This window comes from Equus caballus, chromosome 23, assembly GCF_041296265.1.
Source record: "Equus caballus isolate H_3958 breed thoroughbred chromosome 23, TB-T2T, whole genome shotgun sequence".
In the NCBI taxonomy this organism is placed as follows: domain Eukaryota; kingdom Metazoa; phylum Chordata; class Mammalia; order Perissodactyla; family Equidae; genus Equus; species Equus caballus.
The window spans coordinates 65,958,836-65,979,065 of record NC_091706.1 but is presented as its reverse complement, the minus strand read 5'-3'; the positions used below and the strand labels follow the sequence as shown (position 1 = coordinate 65,979,065).

Here is a 20,230-nt window from a genome sequence, read left to right as displayed (position 1 = left end):
TCCTGGCCTCTGCAGGGTGCACTAGTGGGAACCACCTAACGGGAAAGGGAATTGCCCCTGAGCCTCAGGCTGGCTGACATTCCAGTGGGCTGCCTGATGCGCTTTCTCCAGGGTTCCATGGAAAGAGCAGCTGCTGGTCTGGGTCCCTGCCCCTCAGTCACTTTCCCGTCCGGGCTCCCCTGCCTTCCTGATCCTGTCCTGGCTCTGAAGGAGGGATGAGCCCCAGGTTGCACCTGTCCCTGCTTCTCCCCCTGCTCAACAGAAGCTGCAGACCCCTCCTCCCCCAGGAACCTCAGAGCAAAGGCCCAGGAGATACCAGTCTCCACGTTCTCTGGGGAGGGGCCTGGGTCTCCAGGACACATGGCTAAGATGCTCTCCAGTCTACCCTCCTTGCACCTGAGGACCCACTGGTTGGCCTTTGTGGGTTGGCAGCTCCCCAGGGCCCCTTGCTCTGATCATCGCAGCCTGTGGGTAATGGGGAGCATCAGACTTCCACCTCTTCAAGCTACTGTCCAGAGTTGGGGCAGCCGGAAAATCACCTTCGGGGAGGAGCAGAGCTCCATCGGCACCATCCATCCCGAGGTCCAGAGCTCTCGCCCACAGCCCCTGTGGTTAACTTCCCCTCTCTCCTTTCTGTGCCCTCTGCACCCCTCCAGAGCAGAGGTCCTTGTGGCTGGTGTGGGAGGGAAAGGTTGAAGGAGGGACTGCGGGCACAGGGCAGGCATGGGCAGGGCCTGGGGTGCCTTTGCTTGGCTGGCTGGGGGTGGCCTTAGCACAGACTTGTTCCTGGTGGCTCTGCACATCGTCACCACCCTGAGCTCCCGGGAGGGGTCCCAGAAACGATAGCGCCCACATGGTCAGCTGCCTTCCTAGAAGGTGTGAGATCTGCAGTCCTGATGGCCATGATCTCCCTTCTGCTTCTGCTCTTCAGACTCAGCTGCTCTCTGCGCAAGGCGCTGGCCGGACCTGCTGTCGGTGGCTGGATTTCTGGCCCTCTCCCTAGCAGTGTTGGTAGGGTTCCCTTTGCCAGGATGAATGGGGATAGAGCCACAAGTGGACCCTGACTTTAGATCCCAGAGGAGGGCGTATCTACAGGGCATTAAGGAGAAGGTGTGACTGGCCACCAGGGTTCCAGCCTCTCTCCTAGGGACCTGCCCCCAGTGGATTCAAGTGCAGGGCTGAAGCCTTCCCTCTGGGGGGGGGGGGGGTCCCACCCCCATGGCTCCTGGCCCAGAGCAGGAACCTGTCTGTCTCTTCCGGCCCAGGGACAGCACAGGGGGCCACCACCCCCCGTCAGTCAACAGGCTTAGGTGCTGGAACAAGTAGTGAAAGGAAGTAGATGCCTGTCAGGGGGGCCCGAGGCTGGCGGGATTGCATCTAGAAGAGAGTGGAAACCAGTCTTTCTCCAGGTGTCCCAGTTCAATCTATGTTTACCTGCACAAGCGGCCCTCCCTCCCAGACGTGCCTTGGGGTGGGGATCAGAGATGGAGGCCTCCTGTGCACTTTCATGATCTTCATGAGTTGCCCCTGCCTCTTATGGCCCAGTGCCCAGAATTTCCAAAAGCCTGGTGGAATGGGGGAGATAGAGAGAGAGAGAGGACGCTGTTGGCAGCAGCCTTGCTATCTTTCAAGACCCCAGAAAGTCTTCCATGGAGCTCCTACAGCCAGCATGACCCTGTCTTATGGTGGGGCTGGAGTGGGGTCCTGGCCACCCCATGCCTGGAATCCTGGGTCTTGTTCCACCTGCCCCTGGAGGCCTGTGCTCAGAGACCTATCCTCAGGCGGTCTCACCAGCAGGGGAAGTCCCGGGTCTGAGAGGACAGAGGGCAGGCGTCCAAGTCACAGGACAGAAAGGCAGGACCCCAGCACTGTTGGCACAGCCACTGTCATTCATACCTGCCCCACCCAGCCCCGGGCTGTGCTCTCCAGCAGGCTCTGAGTATCAGTCTTCCTTTGAATGCATCCAGCATTTGCCTCAGGCCTTTGACCGTGAGGAGAGGCTGGACTGACTGTGTGATGGTTCTGGGAGAGGAAGGAGGTCAGGAGCTGCAGGCCGGGCCAGCGCCTATCATCCGTAATGCCGATTTGCAGACTGACCTCGTTTCCTGTTACTCTGGTTGGGGCCTCGTGCTTGGTGAGGCTGACATCCAGGGCTCACTGAGAGAGCTGTACCAGGAACAAGTACCCCTGGGGAGGGGGAGCACTTTCTGGCAGAATGCTGGAGGTGGGGTGGTCCGGAGCCAGACCCCTCTGTCCAAGCGTGGACCCCTCCCCGTCCTGGCCGAGCCAGGCAGTGTCGCCTGTCCAAGCTGCTTCTCCTCTTTAAGGTTTCTGTGAGCCTCAGGAGCAGGATTGGGTGCTAGGCCCTGGGGCAGACCGTGTCTTCCAAAAGGGGTCACGCCAGCCTCCACCTGGCCCACACGCTCTTCTTACAGTGCGGCTTTCAGCTCCAACCCTGAGAGAGGGTCCCTGTTCCCTCCCCCAGAACCCACCTCCCCAGCAGACTGTGCAGGGTTCATGCTATGAGGCCCTGAGGTCACCGCAGGTCACGGAGGCCAGGCCTGGCCGCTCTCTCCCTCTCTGGGTTTGCTGGCTCTGGGGGAGGCCAGTCGACATGCTGTGAGGACATTCAGGCAGCCGAGGAGTAGCCAACAGCAGCGCCAATTTGCCAGCCATTGTCCTCGGACTGACGCTCATGGGACCTGGAGCCAGAGATGCCCAGGTGAGCTGGGCCCCAGTTATTGCCCCACAGAAACCCAGAGCGATAGCGCGAAATTGCTGTTGTCTTCAGTCACTGTGTTTTGGGGCGTTTTGTTACTCAGCCACGGCACCTGGAACAGGTACCCAGCAGTAAAAGTAGGCCATTGTTGCATCATTGCATCCCAGACTGCAGGCAGAGGGAGACCTCTGAGTGCAATGAGGCTTCTTCCAGGAACCCGGGCCATCTTCTTCACTCTATGAATAAAATATCTGTTGCACCCATTGACCATGTTAGTATTGATTTCTAATGTTCTTGGCTGTGGCTATCTCAGCTCTGATAAAACTGAAGGTGAACCAGAGACCCACCGCATGGCACACGCTCCCTGTGGGCCCCCATGGCACCTCACCACGCTCAGGACCTAGGGGTTCCGGGCTGCTCGTTAATTTTCTTCTTTTGCAACCAGAAAGCACTGAAATGCGAAGAAAGGGGCTGCTGCCCTGCAAGTCTGCCTGGACATCTGGAAACTAATTTTAAATATTTATATGTGGTCTGCAGGAGGCCGCACACTGGCCACGGGAGCTTCAGTTACTCAGTGACCCATAGAGATAGAAAAGCTGTTTTCTGTGGAGAAAGCAGTTCATATTCCTGCTTGAAACTTTGCTCTGTTCTGCTTAAACGTGTTCGAAAAAACTTTGCACTCGCGAAAAAGAAAGTAGTCAGAAAGAAGCTAAGTGGCTACGGGAAAGGACGCAGTGGGATTTGGAGTCCTAACAAGACGTAGCACTGGCTACGGCCGTCCAGCTGTGCACGTTTCTCATCAGACCTGCTCAGAGCAGGTCGCAGCTTGCAGCAACGGCCAGTGGAAAGTGACTCCCATGTCCTGGTTGGGGCCAGCTGGACTACTGCGACACGGACAGTGTGTATGCTCACCTGTCCCCCTCTCCCTGGGGGCACCAGCTCCCACCACAGGCAGGGGAGGCCTTGGGATCGTGTTCTGCGGTCTGGTCCCTGAATCCTCTGCATCTCCCTTCACGGTCCCTTGTTTGCTGGCCCCCTGTGAGGGGCCTGGTGGCAACAGGGCCACCGGAGAGGAAAAGCCTGGGTTCCGAATGACTGTGTGGAGCAGACACCCTCCCCGACCTGCGTTGGACTGGGGCCGGCGGAGGGGAACAACACTGATCCTGGTAAGTCACAGGCACAGCCAGGTGCACACCTGTGAGCACCTGGAGGACAGGTACACTTCTGCGTTTCCCATCTTTGCAGAGTCCAGCTGGTGACGTTGCGGAGTGAGTGGGAGAGAAGGATGCCTTTCCCCCAGCAACATGGGGTTGAGTTTCCTGTCGTTTGTTTCCACAAGATGAAGGAGGGAAAAGGGGCTGAGATCAAATGCTCCAGATGGAAAAGCTGAGAGTGCCAAGCTCTTTGCGTCTTCTCCCTCGTGTAGACAAAAAGCACACTTAGGAGCTGAGGCGGGCCAGCTTTCTGTGCAGGCCGGATGGCCCGGCGTGTGTTCACCCTCCTTTTGACTTGCGCACTGTGTCCTGGCCGGGCAGCCTCCCTGAACAGGTAGGCGTAATTGTTTTCATCTGTAACCACAACTGGCAGAAGAGAAAGAGGGAGAGGAAGCTCTGTATAACCCCAGTGCTTTCTATGGCTGTGTCTTGGAGAAATCTGATTGTCTGGAACTGCAGACAGTAATCAAGGCCCCGCGGGAGGACCGAGGTCAGAAGGGGTTTCCACGTGAGCGTTAACCTTGCACACTTGAAGTGAAGACAGGCAGGTTCTGGAATATTTTGTGTACGTGCTCACATACTCACCCATAGAGGTACTAAGGTCTCCCTCCTCCCTGTCATTCTGGGTCCCGTGACCCCTCAGGGACACAAGCCTGTTCAGATTCAGATGGCCCCGAGCCCCACGGGAGTCAACCTGCACATCAGAGTTCACACTCACCGACAGCAGCCATCACTGCATTTTAATCAGAAAACAACTGGAAGAGAAACGTGCAAATGCTGTAAACTGGCTGAAATCTGTTTTTAGAAGCTGGTATGTTTGGAGTTAAAACACAGCCATTAGATTTCCGGCACCGTAAGTGATTGCTTCGTGCATCTTCTCGTGAGAAGGGAAGTTTTCAGTGGAGACCTGGAGGGGCTGGACCATTTCCACCTTCTGCTTCATTGCAGCCCCGGCGTGTGCTGTGGTCAGCGCATTGGCACCTGTCCACACTCACACGGATTCTACTGGACTTTGAGGCTAGAAATGCCCAACTTTCTGGAGTAGTTTAGGAAGTTCTTTGAAAAATGGGGCTACAGAGCACTACAGCCAGAATCCGACAGCTGGCATGTGCCTTTGTTTTGAGCTGCAAGAATGATCTTGGGCACGACCTTGCGTCTCTGCAGCGTTCGGGGCGTGACTTAGGTCTTTATTGCGCAGACCCTGTGCCGTGAACCTTGGGTCTGGCTAGGGCGGGGCGGTACCCCGGCCACATTTTAGTGCTGCGGGCTGGGGACATAGGTTTGGATGGGGCTCCCAGGAGTTAAGGTTTTCTTCCCATCTTTGACGTGCTGTGGGATGGTGGATTCCATGTTACGATCCTGTTGGCTGACTCCTCCCGTGGGAGACAAATTCCTCTGAGCTGTGGCGCGTTCCCGAGGATGACTGGGCTGTGGAGAAATGCTTCGTTCTCTTCAGCAGACAGACTTGTTTTTCTCAAGCGTCAGGGGCGGGGTAGCACGGCAATGACGTCGCTTTGCTCCGACTCTCCCTCCCTCCTCCCTGAGACTGAGGAGTCATGAAACCTCGGTTAAACTGCGTGAAAACACAAACATCCCAGCCTGGGCCGGGATGACCAGGAGCAGCGGGAGCAGCAGGATGACCAGGTTGGGCAGCTCGTGGATCGTGATTTCAGGACCCTAAGTTCTTTGAGACTCTTCCAAGGGGGAGGCGGGGTCTCTGTCCCCTCCCTCGATCCTGGGTGGGTCTGTGACCACTCACCCCATAGCCTAGTGATGTAGAAGGGAAGGAGGTGACCTCGGAGGCCCGGCAGCTCTGCCAGGTCCTTCTGGGACGGCTGCTCTGGGGATGCTCCCTCCCAGACCATGTGGAGAGGCCGTGTGCGAGCATTTCTGGTCTTACTGCTCCCATGGTCCCCAGCCTTGGAGTCATCACACCCCAGGCTCCAGCCTCAGAGGGCTCCAGCCCCCTGCCGTCTGGGTGACCCCTGCTAGGGGCGCAGACCCTGGGAAGCAGAGCCAGCATCCTTGCTGTGCCCCCTGCCTGGATTCTGACCCATCATGCCTGGGAGCCTGGCTGATGTTTTAAGTTGGGGTGTCCAGGACCCAGATAGGCATCCCTTCTTAATGGATGTGAGAGCCGAGGTAAGAGGGACAACAGCAAAAATGTCAGTGGCCCTTCCCAGGTCACACCCTCCTCCAGGCTCGTCACAGCTGCAACAACAGCCTGAGGCCAGAGACGGGAGCCCTGGTGCCTCGTGGTCAGCGGGTCTTGGTGGCTCTTGGTGGCCACCACCTCCTTGGTTGAAACCTCGTCCTGCTGGGAGGGCTGAGGTTCTGTTGTTGGAGGCCTGAGGATCGGGGCGGTTCTTAGAGGAGAGAAGGAAGAGACCACCCAGAGAGGGATGAGCAGGGAGGAATGACGCCGCCCCCATGAGGCCCAGCTGGTGTCCTCTGGCCAATGTCCTGGACATCCCTGTATTTGCCTGCTTCCATGCGTGTTTGCGGAAGTGCAGCCAGGCCACACTCAGCCTGACCGTGTGGGGAGGGCCCCGCGTGCACCCTTTGCTCAGGACTTGTTAGGGGTGCCAGTGCGAACCCCCGCTGTTTCAGGCTGTGAAGTGAGGAGCGGCAGCAGACTGGTGCTCAGGCGTCTTATGAGAGAAAGGGCAGCGCCCAGCACAGCCGTCTGTGCGAGCCTCTGGCTCTGATCTTCTTCTTTTTAGACCAGTTTTAGTCTTCACAGTTTTAGGTTAGTGAACTAACTAACTAACTTTCAGTTTAGTGAACCAGTTTTAGGTTCACAGCAAAAATGAGGGGGAGGTACAGAGATTCCCATAATCCCCCTGCCCCACCCCCCATGCACAGCCTCCCCCTCTGTCAACATCCCCACCAGGGGGTACGTTTGTTACAATCGATGAACCCCTACACATCGTCTCATCTAAAGTCTGTAGTTCACACTTGGGCTCGCCCCTGGTGGAGAGCGTTCTGTGGGTTTGGACAAATGTATGATTACGTGCATCCACCATTACAGCATCGCAGAGTGGCTGCCCTGCAGGCCGCTGCGCCCTGCCTGCTCATCCTCCCCTGCGCCCCACCTGCTCGTCCTCCCCTGCACTCTGCCTGCTCATCCTCCCCTGCATCTCCAGCAACCGCTGAGCCTGATCCTTGTGCTGTCGCCACCGTTTTGCCTTTTCCAGAATGTCACAGAGTTGGAATCGTGCAGTATAGCCTTTTCAGACTGGCTCTTCCACTTAGTGAGGTTTACGTAAGGTTCCTCCGTGTCTTTTCATGGCTCAGTAGCTCATTTCTTTTTATCTCTGACTAATATTACATTGTAGGATGAACCTCAGCTCATTTATCCATTCAGCTACCAAAGACGTCTTGGTTGCTTCCAGATCTTGGCAATGATGAGAAAAGCTGCTGTGAGCATCTGTGTGCAAGAATCTGTGTGGACATGTTTCCAGCTCATTTGAATAAATACCAAGGAATGGAGTCGATTGCTGGAACACTTGGTAAGAGCATGTTTAGTTTTGTAGGAAACCATCAAACTGTCTTGCACAGTGGCTGGACCATTTTGCGTTCCCACCAGCCAGGAGTGAGAGTTTCTGTTGTCCGTATCCTCGCCAGTGTTTGGTGTTGTCAGTGTCCTGGATTTTGGCCGTCCTGGTAGGTGTGAGGTGACATCTCATTGTTGTTTTAATGTATCTGCTTTTATGGGGCTTGGTAACGTGGAGGGCAAGGCCGTCTGTTAGGAAGACACAGGCAGAACGTCCCCAAACTTGAGTAACCTGGAAGTGAGATGAGCTGTCGCTGGAAATGGGAGGAGGGAGAGCCAGGATGAACCACAGGCCGGGGCCAGGCAGGGCCAGGCAGGTGCCAAGAGCGGGATGGACTGCTGCCCATGGAGACGGGGCCAGGACCCGGGGCCTTGCTGGCTGAGACCCCCGGAGAGGAGCGCCAGCTTCCGTCCTTGGTCCCTCCTGGTCTGTGCGGCGGGGCCCTCACCCTGCCCTTGGCTGTGCGGATGCTGGATTAGAACTCCTGCAAGGAGTGGAGCGAAGCTGGGAGGGGGAGGGAGGGTTCTCAGGAGGGTCAGGAGTGGGGGTGCCCACTTCCTTTGTGTCGTGGGACGCAGAGCCCGGACTCGCCCTTCGTGCAAACTCTTGACACCCACGGAGCACATGAATCTCCCCAGCTCCAGGGATCCTAAGCTGGGAGACTCGGTCCCCGAAGTCACTCTGAATTTAGCGTTGCTTCTCGAGGGGTCCCACGTGAGAAAACTGTGGCTCACACAGGGTTAGCAGTCGGGCTCCCTCTCAGCAACAGTGAGTCGCTGAACTTCCAGGAACAGCCATGGCCGTGCTGCCTGAGCTGTGGGTACAGGAGCCACCAAATCTGGGAGCTGCGGATGGCAGATCTGCTCTGTCCCCAGTATGCCCAGCACAGTGGATGCCTGGCCGTGTCATTCCTGTGTCACTTGGTTCTGCCTCCAGGTTACGTGAGCCTCTCTTAGCTCTCCTTCTCTGCAGTCCGGGGTTGGGGGCCAGCTGGAGGGGACGAGGACTGGCAGGTGAGGCACCCACACTGTTCACCGTGGTTTCTGAAGGCCAAGGGTGAAAAGATTGTTATCATTTACTTCCTGGCCCAAACTCTGAGATACGAAGAAATGGCCAGGGAGAGCGTGTAGACGGGAAGATGAGGGACCCAGCGGGGAGCCCACTGTTTGCACTTGGAACACAGGAAGATGCTTTCTCAGGTTCTTCGGTGTGTGTGTCTAGGGTGGGGCCTCTGGAAACGGTTTATTTGGGAGCTGATGGCAGAAAGTCCTGCTCAGAAAGGGGAGTGGGGAGACAGGGAGAGGAAGGGGGAACATAACAGAGGACCATGTACCAACTGAGCCCTGGGCCGCGTCAGCACCTGGGGCTCGGACGCTGGGGATGCCTCAGGCTGTCCCGGCCAGGGCCAGCACCCTCTTTCTCCTCCCTGCACGCCCTTGGTGGAGGCCACCACTGGAGGCTGTGGCTGAGGGTCGGAGGCCTGTGACAAGGCCAGGCACCCATGGTGGCCGCTCCAGGGCACTCAGGGCAGCTCGGCTTCATGCTCTGCTGTAGGACAGTCTGAGCTGAGGCCTCGCAAGGAACACACACACTCTGGACCGTGACGAGGACACAGCGTTTGCAGCAAGAAACATTCCTTTGAAAAGCGATCCGCCTCACGACGCGCGGCAGCGTCCTACGGGTCCTCCTGTTTCTGCAGGAGCAAGCCCAGCTGCCCCGATGACAGCCCAGCCCAGACCTGCGACGGAGTCACAGTGTGCCAGCTGTCGGCAGGGTCCACGCAGCCCCACATGGCCTGGAGGCGGCCCTGGCTCTGGAGAAGGAGCTGCTCCCTCCGGACCCCTGCTCTCTCCCCTCAGCCCCCACTGATCAGACCACAACTGCTACCAGCCTTGGGAACAGGCTGGGGGTGGGCATTCGGCCTGAGCCAGGCCATCTGAGAGTCATTCTTCCACCCTGGCTGGTGAACAAACCACTCTCCTGTCTCGGTCCTTGCCCTTCTCAGGACAGCGCAGTTTAAAGCGCTCTCTCGCAGGTGAGCACACGTGGCCTCACAGCCGCCCACACTGTGCTGCTGGAGCAGGCAGAATGTCACTGTCCCCATCTTAGAGACATGGAGATGGGCCCGGGAGGTGGCTGGACTTCCTCAGGTCACTGACCCCGTGTGGGACCGAGGCCTGGCATCGGATGGCGAGTGCTCGGCGTCTCCCCTTCCGCAGACCGCATGGCTGTTGCCGCCATCCTCCGCACCACCTCCGGGCACCCACGATCACAGTGGGTGACGGGGGCTCCCCTACTCGCTGTGCCAGGAAGGGCTGTGCAGACTGCCCGGGAGGGCCCAGATCAAGCAGTGCTCCTGCTGCTCCACGCACGTCTTCCAGAAAAAATAAAACCGTAGGAAACCCTGAGGCGAGCTAACAATTCTCGTGCCCATGTGCTTGCAGTGAAGGGCACTGAGGTCTGCCACTCACTCTGAAACGAGCGAGAGACGCTGGACAGACGGCTGGGTGGCGGGTGGATGCACTGAGAGGAGACGTGTGTGCAAATGCGGACGGAGGCTTCTAGGCGGTGGGTTCACTGGGCCATTCTGCCTACTTTTCTCTGTATTGGCAATGTTCACAGAAAAACGTTGGTGAGTTCTTAGAGCCAGTAGCCCCTAGGATCTCCCGCTCATTTCTTCATCGCCCGCTGATCACAGAATCAGGTTCCCGTGGTGGAGACAGGGCCACCTACCCAGGCTTGAAGCACACACGGTGGGTGTTCCTGGAAGAGCAGCCTTGTCGTGGAGCCCAGGCAGCCCCTTTCGGGGCAGTTAGCGGCCCTGGCTGGGCACTAACTCCCAGCAGCCTTCAGTCAGGAGATGAGCCCATGGGCCGACGCATCCCCACATGGCTGCAGGTGGCATGGCACTGCCCCATGCTGACAAACACTGGTTTACTCCTCATTTCACGTGAAGGAGGCCCAGAGAGGGCGATTCACCCCAGAGAGGGCACACAGCATGCAAGTGGCCACAGCCATCGAGAGGCCAGGCCCCTGAGCCCTTGGCTGGGGCTCTTTGATTATTCTCTTGCTCCTCATAAGGTTACTAAAGGGTGAACAAGACAGTCATTTGGGGCATTGTAGCAATTATTTGCAATGGGTACCATTTAACACACCAAAAACCACTGTTAACACTCTATCTCCCCCACACAGGTCACGGCGCCATCGGGAGATGTGCTCAGAGCCATTTTTCTAGGAGCAGTGACAGGTTTTGCTGACTCAGGTGCAACGGAGCAACATCTGACAGGGCTAGCCAGCTGCACAGATACAGCCTGTGGTGCTGGAAAGGCTCTTCTTTGTCTGAAGTCCCTGATCTAAGCAATTATTCAACCTGAGACTGATCGCTTCCTGCTTGAGTTCACACTGAACTCTGCTGACCCAGTTTCACCAATCCTGAGTAGCCCTGTCCATACCTCGTTCACTGGGTGTGCAAGGCTGCTGTGCACCCGGTGGCTGCTGCAGACGTGCACTTGCTTCTGCATTCCAGCCTGTGCTCTCTGCCAGGCTCCAGCTGCCCTCCCTCTCAGGGCAGGCCCAAGCCTTGCCTCACCCGAGGGAGACCTCCCTGCTGCCCACTGAAAGAGCTTTCTTTCTTCTCTGGGGCTCTCTCGCCTCCTTTTTGTTCGGGCTTTTATTTTAAGTGTGTGGTGAGCTCCCTAGACTGTGGAGATCAAAGCAGGAGGCCTGTGTCTTTGTTCTGATAATGTATGTACATGAGCAAGTTGGGTGAGGAGCCGTGGGGCTCAGCATGCCTGTCACAGACACAGCAGTGCTGTGCTGAGGCTGATGCCCACCGTGGACACCCCTGTTCCCCAAGTTACTGCCTCAGTTTACCCGAGGCAATTTGATTTGGAGCATTTTAATTTGGCTCTGGGTTTACTTATTTAGAAGGACCACAGACAGGTTTGCTGCTGTCTCTGGTTGAAAGTGGCAGATTAATCGTGTGTCTTTCTTGATTTCCTCTGAATCATCACAAAATCACAGTGAATGGATGCAGAAAGGTATAAATCCAGAGGGATGTGGACAACAGCAGACCAGACTTGACAACAGAATTTTGGAAAATGGGTAGTATGTGGCTTGGCAGAATGGATCAGCTGAGAACTATGGGCCAGCGAGTGTGCACACGTGTGCATGTGTGTGCGCGTATGTGTGCGTGTGTGTGGTGGGTAAGGGGATCATAAAAAGGAAATTTAAGGTTGTTGCAGGTCCTGTTGGTGCACAACCAACCCTTACTGACAGGCACAGAACAGCATCCTCCGGGATTCTGTGCCCAGGAACCCAGACAGGGCAGGGTGGGGCTGGCTTGTTGCTGCCCCTCTGCGTCTGGGCCTTAACTGGGGAGACCCAGGGTGTTGATCGGAGCTCCTCACAGGGGGCATGGGCTTCCACCCAGCACGGCGGCTGAGGTCTCAGAGGAGGGTTCCAGAGCCACCTGGCAGAGGCTGCTTGGCCTTCTGCGGCTCAGCCTCAGGAGCCCCACAGCCTGGCCTCTGCCATACTCTGTTGATGAAGTGGTCATGAGCCCGCCCGGTTGAAGAGTAAGGTCCATAGATGCTCACCTCTCAATGTGAGGGTACCGAGAACTTCGGAGCCACACCAAACCCCAGGGCACTTGGCGTCAGAGGTGCCACGTCGCTGAAGCGAGGGGGCCTACTCTTAGAAGGACTGACTCAGGAAGGCTCTGAGCCTGGAAACCCCAGCCAGAGCGAGGACGGAGAACTCAGACTGAAAACAGATGAATCAAGAAAAATCTGCTTTCTGGGCAGTCAGCCGTTCCCGCTTTCCCCTCAGCCGCATGCCGATTGTGCTGTGTGGGCTGAATGTAGGAGTTTTCTCCAGCGAGACTGACCATCCAGAGAAAAGACGGACAGGACCCACATCTGGGGGTCGTGCAGGGACACAGCCAGGCACCCACCTGATCAGCCGACAGGCAGACAAGCATTTGACAAGCCCCACTCACCCACACTGAGCTTCCAGCCAGCCAACCGGGGCCTTAAGTATGGGCAGGATGTGGCCCCAGACCCCTGGGCATCGGGGCCTCTGTCGGGCATGACAGACACAAACAACAACGGACAGAAGGGGCTCAGGGAGAGGGGGGACGGTGCAGAAAAGGACACATCCACGGAACAGTAATGCGATGGAGAAGGGGGCATTCGGAATAAGTGAAAGAGCTCTAAGAAGTTAACATTATGTTGAAGAAGAAAAAAAGTCCAATTGATTGGGGAAAATAGCGTAGAGGAAATCTCGCAGGAAGTGGGAGAGAAAGACGAAGGCGGGCACAGAGGGAGATTAAAGCGTTAACGGAGGCGGTACAAGGTCTGACCAGCAGGAGCTCCAGAGGAGGAAAGAGGCGAGGACGCCGTCAGAAACATTCACCAAAACAGGAGACAGGACAGGAGATTCTAGGCTGAAGGAGCCACCAAGGGCTTAGCACAGCGGTGACAAAAAGACCCCCATCCATGCATGCTGCTGTGAAACTTAGGGACATCAGGGAAAGAGAAGAAGCTAAAAGCTTCTAGAGAGAGAAAAAAAACCAGGTCACGGGCGAGGCTTTACGATGAGCCAGATACCAGCCCCCTCCTCTGCAGCACGGGGAGTGGGCCTGGCGAGCGATGCTCCCGCCCCGGGAGGGAAGGACCTGCCTCCTAGCACCCTACGACCAGCTGAACGCTCGGCAGGTGCCAAGCACGAGTGGCGGATCTGCTCCAGGAAACTTGATGGACTGCGTGTGCGAACGCCCACTTTCCCTTGTTTAGATTCCTGTGGCGTCTGTCAGGGGGGAGCTACAGCCACACCAGCTGCTATTTATCCCGGGTTCACGTCGCCCCCCGACATGCCTGCCCTTCAGGCTGGGCCCGTCTCTGCTTCCCGTCGTGGTCTGACTTCTCGAAGATGTAGACTACGTCAATGGTTCCAACCTTCTTGGACCCACGGACCCCTCCAAGAGTTGATAAAAGCTACAGAAACTCTTCTGAAAAATATATGCATGCATGCACACGCAAGGTTGTGTGGACAGCCTCCGGAGAGCCCTGCGTGTCCTGGGCAGGTCCTCTGTCCCCTCAAACACTCTTCACATGCGTCCCATTTTCTCAACTCCTGCGTTATTCTTTCTCCTTACTTGTTTATTATAAACATAATACAATGCAGAAAGCTATAGCCAAAAAGAGTCCCAAGGGCTGGCCCTGTTGCTGAGTGGTTAAGTTCGTGTGTTCTGCTTCAGCGGCCCAAATTTTGCTGGTTCAGATCCCGGGTGCAGACCTACACACTACTCATTGGGCCACGCTGTGGCAGTGTGCCACATGGAACAGAATGACTCAGAACTAGGGTATACAGCTACGTGCCGGGGCTTTGGGAAGAGAAAAAAAAAAGAGGAAGATTGGCAACAGATGTTAGCTCAGGGCCAATCTTCCTCACCAAAAGAGAGAGAGAGAAAAAAAAAGTGCCAATCCGCTCACTTCCCGTTAGGCTCCATCCCCCTCAGGTGTTACTATTTACAGTCTGATGGGGATTCCTCCCGACGTTTCCAAACCTTTAATGTTGTGTGTGTGCCCGTGTGGGTGCGGGTGAGTTCATGTATGCATACATATCTGCATGTAAACAACCATATATTCACACAGTGTGGAAAAAAAAAAAAGAACGTATTTTGGATCATAACATACTTTTTCTGCCATTTGGCTTTTCGTGTGATAAATCACAGACCTCTCTTATGTTCACCCATACAGATTTCCCACGTTGATTGTCAGTTCCACCATCTTCCTGGGGGTGAGTGTATTTTAATTAACTTAAATAATGCCTTATCGATGGCCATTTAAGTTGTTTCAGTTATTGCTGCTTATACAAACAGTGCAGCAACCCAGCAGGGCTTTATATGCACGTGTTTAAAGAGTGGGAATGTGCACATGTATCTGCAGCCACTGTCTATCTCAGTAGGAATATGTCTGTAAAATGACTCCTAGAAACAGAACTGCTAACTCATAGGTACACGTATTTACATTTCTTACAGTTATTGCCAATTTATTCCCCAACAAGCCTGTACTAATTGTGCTTCCACCAACAGGGTCTCGGGTGTCCTTGTCCCCACGTTCTCTCCGATACTGGATGTGGGTGATGTTCTTGAAATACTGCAGATGGGTCAAAAAGAGCGTCTCAAGGTTGCTTGACACGTCATGCTCTTGGCCACTAGTGGGGTGAACGTTTTTCACATCTTTACGGCCAATTTATTATTTTCCCCTGGGAATGGCCAGTTTCTTTCTGTGTTAATCAGGCAAAGTAACACCAACTGCTGCCATGGACAGTCTGAAATCCGCGGGGCCGAACACGATTGCTTTGTTTTCTGCTGCCTGTGAGTGTCCTCCACTTGGAAGCCAGGCAGGTGGGCCTTGGGCCTCCAGGGTGCCGCGGGGGGCAGGGGGCACGTGGGGCTGTAGCCGCCTCTGCTGGGACGGGAGCCCCTACCCCGCGACGTCCCGGAGGCCAGACTGGGAAGTCCGTTGCCCTGGGGAGGCTGGGAACCCAGGGAGAGCCCGCCGGCTCACTGAAAGTTTGTCTTTGTCTTGCTAAAGTTTTTCTGAGTTGTCTGCCCTTTTCTTATTAATTTCTGAAAGCTCTTGATGCATTTCGTACATTAACCCTTAGTCCTGCCGTGGAACTTTAATGTATTTTCTCTTTACTGTTTTGCGTCAAAGCTGCTTGAATTCTCCATCCTTCCCATGCTTTCGGCGACGTGTGCTCCTGGGTCCTGGTGGTCCCTGGGGGCATCGGCTTCCACGTTCGGCTCAGGAAGCTCAGCCCCAGGTTGACCGAGGTGATAAATACCTCCTCCCACATTTTCTATTAGATGCCCAGGTTTCACAGCACATTTGTGTTTCCTGCAGTGGGCGTGTATGTGTGTGTGGCTTGTGAGGGCCTGGGTTTCCGCCGTGGTTGTTCCCACTCTGCTCAACCAGCTCATGGCGAGGGCCCCTGGCTCCGAGTCCTCCGTCCCAGGAAGGTTCCAGTCTCGCCTCTGCCCCCGCCACGTGGCCGGCTGCCTCCCCACTCCTTCCTCATGCCTCCTGCTCCTCCATCCTCCCTGACTGCCCTCCAGAGCCCTCGCCGGCTCCTGTGCCCGCTCCTCGGGCCAGCTCACCTGGCCCACATGGGTCTATGCCTTGCCCACCTGGCTGTCTCCCCACTGGCACTAAGACCCCCTACCCTGGAGTCCCAGGGTCCCTCCGTCTTCCTCCTCCTGCCTGCGGCCCCAAGGGATGCCCACAGACTTTCCCACACCTGTCTCTTCTGTGTCCCTGAGAGACCCAGGGCCACTTCTGCTTTTCCTCCATAAGCCGCATGACCAGCCACACACATCCCATCCATCCCGACTGTGCTGGGTGCGACCTTCCTGCTTTGGCCCCCACCACTCCCCCTGGACCCGCAGAGGCGCCCCTGTCTCCGTCAGCCTTCCACACCTCCGTGTCTTCCCAGGGCCCTTCCTCTGGCCCAGAAGCCCCTGCTCCACTCTCCTGTCCCACTAAAGCTAGGCTCCGTGGGGGGCCAGGCCAGCGCCACTCCCCTGCATTGCTCCCGGAGCTGCCGAGCCCTGAGCCTTCCTCTCTGTCCACATCTCCACTGGTCAGAGCCATGCACCCCTGGTCCTCTTACCCTGCGACACCCTGTGGCTCGTTCACGAGACCTGGAGCTCCTGGAGGCTGGAGCCCAAATCCTCTGGGGCCAGAGAAGGCAGCCGTGGGGCAAGCTGTCTCTGGAAGGTAAGGGCACAGGGCCTCTGCCTGCAAGGGCAGGTAAGTATCTGGTGCCCAGAGAGGCGAGTGCCTGACCGTGCAGAGAGCCCGGGGTTCCAGCCAGGGCCCCGCCACCTCAGGGGAGCCGCACTACGGCTGGCGAGGTCAGGCCGCCCCGGCTCAGCCCTCGCAGTTCAGCCAGAGGGATCCAACAAGGCAGCTTGTGGCTGGATGCCTGCCTGCCGGACCGCTGCTTCTTTTAAAAGAATGCCTTCTGCTCTTTGAATCCCAAGCCTCCTGCAACCCAGAAAAGATGCGGCTCGCCATGTGCCCTGCCACGGTGGGCTGCCGGCACCCCTCGGGGTGGGGACGACGGCTGGGGGTCTCAGCACTACGGGCTCCTGCTCGGCTGTCACTGGCTTGACGTCTTCCCCAAGCCCTGGATTGGAAGCTCTGCGGCTCCCCACCTCCTGCAGCGTCAGGTTTTGATTTCCTGGCCCTCTGTGGCCATGGACGACCCGGGGGCTGGCCGCTCGGCCGGAGCACGCGCCCTGGTCACTGGAGGCTCAGGTTGGGTGCAGGCGGGGTGACTGTGGCCCTCTGTCCTCTCAGCACGGAGTAACTGAGGGGGACCAGATGCTTTTCAGCCTCGGACTCGGGCCAGCAGGGCGGTGGAACTGTGGCTCCTTCAGGCGGGACGTTTTTCTGTAACGTCTCTGCCTGTCAGTCCATCTGGAAGCCTCGCCCCACCCCTGACTGTCTGCAGAGCTGGCAGACCGCCACCACACAAGCCGCCACCACTTCCTCCGTCCTCCTTGGCAGACGCCACTAAGTGCTCACGGGTGGGGTCTGAACGCAGCCTCAGAATCCTTCTCAACACTTGCTGGGAGCTGCCATTCCAGACGGACCCTCCAGACCGCCGTGCAGCTGGGTGAGCTAGGAGCCGTCTTCTGAGTGGGCTCCTCATGGCTTGAGTGAAAACACAGGCCACAGCGACCCGAGTGTCCATGGTGACAGTCCCAGACAGCACTGGGCAGGGGCGCTGCAGGGCTCCTGGCTCACCTCCCTTGTTCCCAGGGGAGGAACTGCAGCTCAGAGGAGGGGAGTGAAGGGTGGCCGATGTGTGTCTAAACTGGCCCTGTAGGACTACGGGGAGCCTGTGCCCCATCTGGGAATGCTGCATTCTGGGGTCCCCTCCTGGGAATCACCTACGAGATTGACCTTAAAGGCTGGGAGAAGGGGCTGGCTCAGTGCCATAGTGGTTAAGGTTGTGTGCTCTGCTTCAGCGGTCTGGGGTTTGGCGCTTTAGATCCCGGGCACAGAACTACACATCACTCATCGAGCCATGCTGTGGCAGCCATCCCACATACAAAATAGAGGAAGATGGGCAAAGATATTAGCTCAGGGCCAGTCTTCCTCAGCAAAAAAAAAACAAAGGCTGGGAGGAGTGTGGCTGTGGGGGGCTTGGTGGCCTCAGTGCAGTGCTGCATCCCCTGAGGGCAGAGCGCATGCTCGGAGCACTGCATGAGTGCTGGTGCATGTCTCCACGCTGGTCCTCGAGTCTGTTTCCCCGATGAAGAGGCTCAGAGAGGCTGAGAGGCTTGTCCAGGATCCCTTGTTGGAAAACGCAGAGGAGGGCCAGGGTCAGCTCTTCTGTTCCTTCCCCTGAGCATCTCTACGGGTGCTGAGTGTCTGTGGGGGTTCCTTTGAACCCGCTTTATCCCCTTTGGGGTGTTTCTGCTTGTTAGAAAGAATCTCACGCTGTCAGGACCAAGGCTGAGGTTTTCGGTCACTGCCACGGGATACAGTAATGAAGACAGAGCATCTCTCAGAGTGGAAACCAGTCCCCACTATGGTCAGCCCGGAAGCATCACCTGGGACCCGTCAGAGGCTCAGCAGCTGTTCACGGAGATTCAACTGAAATTAGTCAGATTCACCTCTTTGCTAACAGCGCGTCTTTGCCCCGCAGATTGGCCTGGCTCGAGTCGTGTGCCTAAGAGACTCACGTATGCACGTCAGTCCTGTCACCGCAGCAGGTAGCACAAGGCCTCAAGTCCCCGAGGCAGCATGGCCAGTGCGGGCCCTGTGCAGGTGCGATGTCACTGTCGCTCCTTGACTGTGCTTAGTGGCGCTGGCGGACGGGGACGCGTTCACGGAGGGGACCGAAAGCGAGATAGAGGTTTCTGTCCCTGTGATCTATTGATGCCCACAACCCTGCATTTAGGGATTTAGAACAGCAATCATGTGACTGTATGTCCTGATTTCATGGGTCAGGCGTTCGGGCTGCTGCAGCTTGGTGGCTCCCCCGTGCCTCCTGGAGCTGAAAGGGGTCACTTGATGATACCCATCTGGCGGGTGGGCTGGTCCAGGGAGCCCAAGACCACTTCATTCACACGCCTCCAGCCTTGACGGGGCGACCTGAAGAGAGCACCAGGGTGGACTCTCCAGCCTGGCCGTTGCAGGGTCCTCGGATTGTCCCCTGGTGGCTGACCTCTTCCTGAGTGAGGAGGTCCCAAAGAGAGGGTAGAAGTGAGGAGGCATCTACCATCCTGTCCAGACGTACCACAAGCTCTCTTCTGCTGCCTCACTTCGAGCAAGAGCATGTCGTGGAGCCAGCCAGCACCCCGGGCCAGTGGGCGGGGGGGGCCGGCTGCCCCTGGCAATGGGGGGAGCAGTGGAGACCCTGCAGCCGTCCTTCATCCACCACCGCACAGGTTGAGCCTCTGGCGTGTGGGGCAGGGAGAGGATGGAGTAGGCAGGAGGCAAGGACTGAGTCCTGCAGGACCCCTGCTCAGCGCTCAGTGTCGCAGAGGGGTCCGGCTGTTTGGCCCATGTGGCCTTTAGAATCGCTCCCTGCCCTTCTCTGAGCCCTGAGAGGCTGACTCTGTGAGCCCGGGGCCCAGCGTCTCTCCCGCCGGAGGAGACAGGAGGCAGGAATTTGTCCTCCCAGCCCCATTGTGGTTTAGCAGTAGCTTGTTCCTCTCCCCATTCCCTTCTAGTACCCAACCCCGCCCCCATGCCATCCCCCATCCCCCCATCCCCCCTGCCCCCATCCCCTTGTCCCCTCCCCGGTTGGCCCAGGCCGTTGCCGCAGTGTCGGCCAGCCTTGCACCTTCCCTGCTGGTCTTGCCAGTTCCCCTCGGACACGTCCCCTCATCACTCCCTCTCCTCTGCCCTTCGCACTGCAGTGTTTCCCCACAGGTGCCTGACCCACACGGCACATTTAAAAATAGTCACGTGAGGGGCCGGCCCCGTGGCCGAGTGGTTAAGTTCTCGCGCTCTGCTTCCGAGGCCCAGGGTTTTGCTGGTTCGGATCCTGGGCGCGGAGATGGCACCGCTTGTTAGGCCACGCTGAGGCAGCGTCCACATGCCACAGCTAGAAGGACTCACAACTAAAACATACAACTATGTAGCGGGGGGGCTTAGGGAGAAAAAGGAAAAATAAAATCTTAAAAAAATATAGTAACATGATCATAGTTTCATAATAAAAGAACACGACAAAAATTTAATAATCTATTAGTAATAAATCAACCAATGCTAAAAGTAGCTTGTGACAATTGTCTTTTTTGGGAACTCCTAAGAGGTTACCAGGGATCTTTGGAAATTGAGGACTGTGTACTGGCGGTCGCTTCTTCTCCTGAATCCCCACGGCTCCTCAGGGCGGGTGCCTCCCATCCACCTTGGGAGCTGTGGCCCTGGGTGTGGCCGGCGGGCAGCGGCTTCTCATCAGGTTTAGGGGGCCTGAAGATCACCCCCTCCTCCAGACAAGTGCGGGATCCGGGTCCCACGTTAGGAGAGGCCATGGGGCCGTGAGGGGGGCTGGGTGGCGCCCAGGGAGGGAAGCTGGCACTGCCCGGGGTTACCGTGCCTTTATGCTGAGCCCAGACAGCTTTTGACGCTCAGCAGTCTGCCCGCATGGCCGTGTGGCTGTCACTACCTCTACTTTGCGGACGGGGACACCGGACCGTGAGTATGAAGCTT

The 20,230-nt window shown here is 57.1% G+C and overlaps 1 long non-coding RNA gene across 3 annotated transcripts; it reads left to right on the top strand.

Moving 5' to 3' along the window:
* The first annotated feature begins 5,127 nt into the window (after positions 1-5,127).
* Positions 5,128-19,793, top strand: LOC111770222 (uncharacterized). 3 transcript variants are annotated; one of them, XR_011431223.1, is made up of 7 exons: positions 5,366-5,577; positions 7,272-7,445; positions 14,252-14,291; positions 14,587-14,680; positions 14,794-14,901; positions 16,543-17,180; positions 18,219-19,793. It is a non-coding gene; the product is annotated as an uncharacterized lncRNA (long non-coding RNA). The 3 variants fall into 3 exon arrangements; XR_011431224.1 differs by lacking the exons at positions 14,587-14,680; positions 14,794-14,901; positions 16,543-17,180; positions 18,219-19,793 and adding an exon at positions 9,190-10,058 and having other exon boundaries at positions 5,458-5,577; positions 10,683-14,341; XR_011431225.1 differs by lacking the exons at positions 14,252-14,291; positions 14,587-14,680; positions 14,794-14,901; positions 16,543-17,180; positions 18,219-19,793 and adding an exon at positions 10,683-14,183 and having other exon boundaries at positions 5,128-5,577.
* Positions 19,794-20,230: the final 437 nt, after the last annotated feature.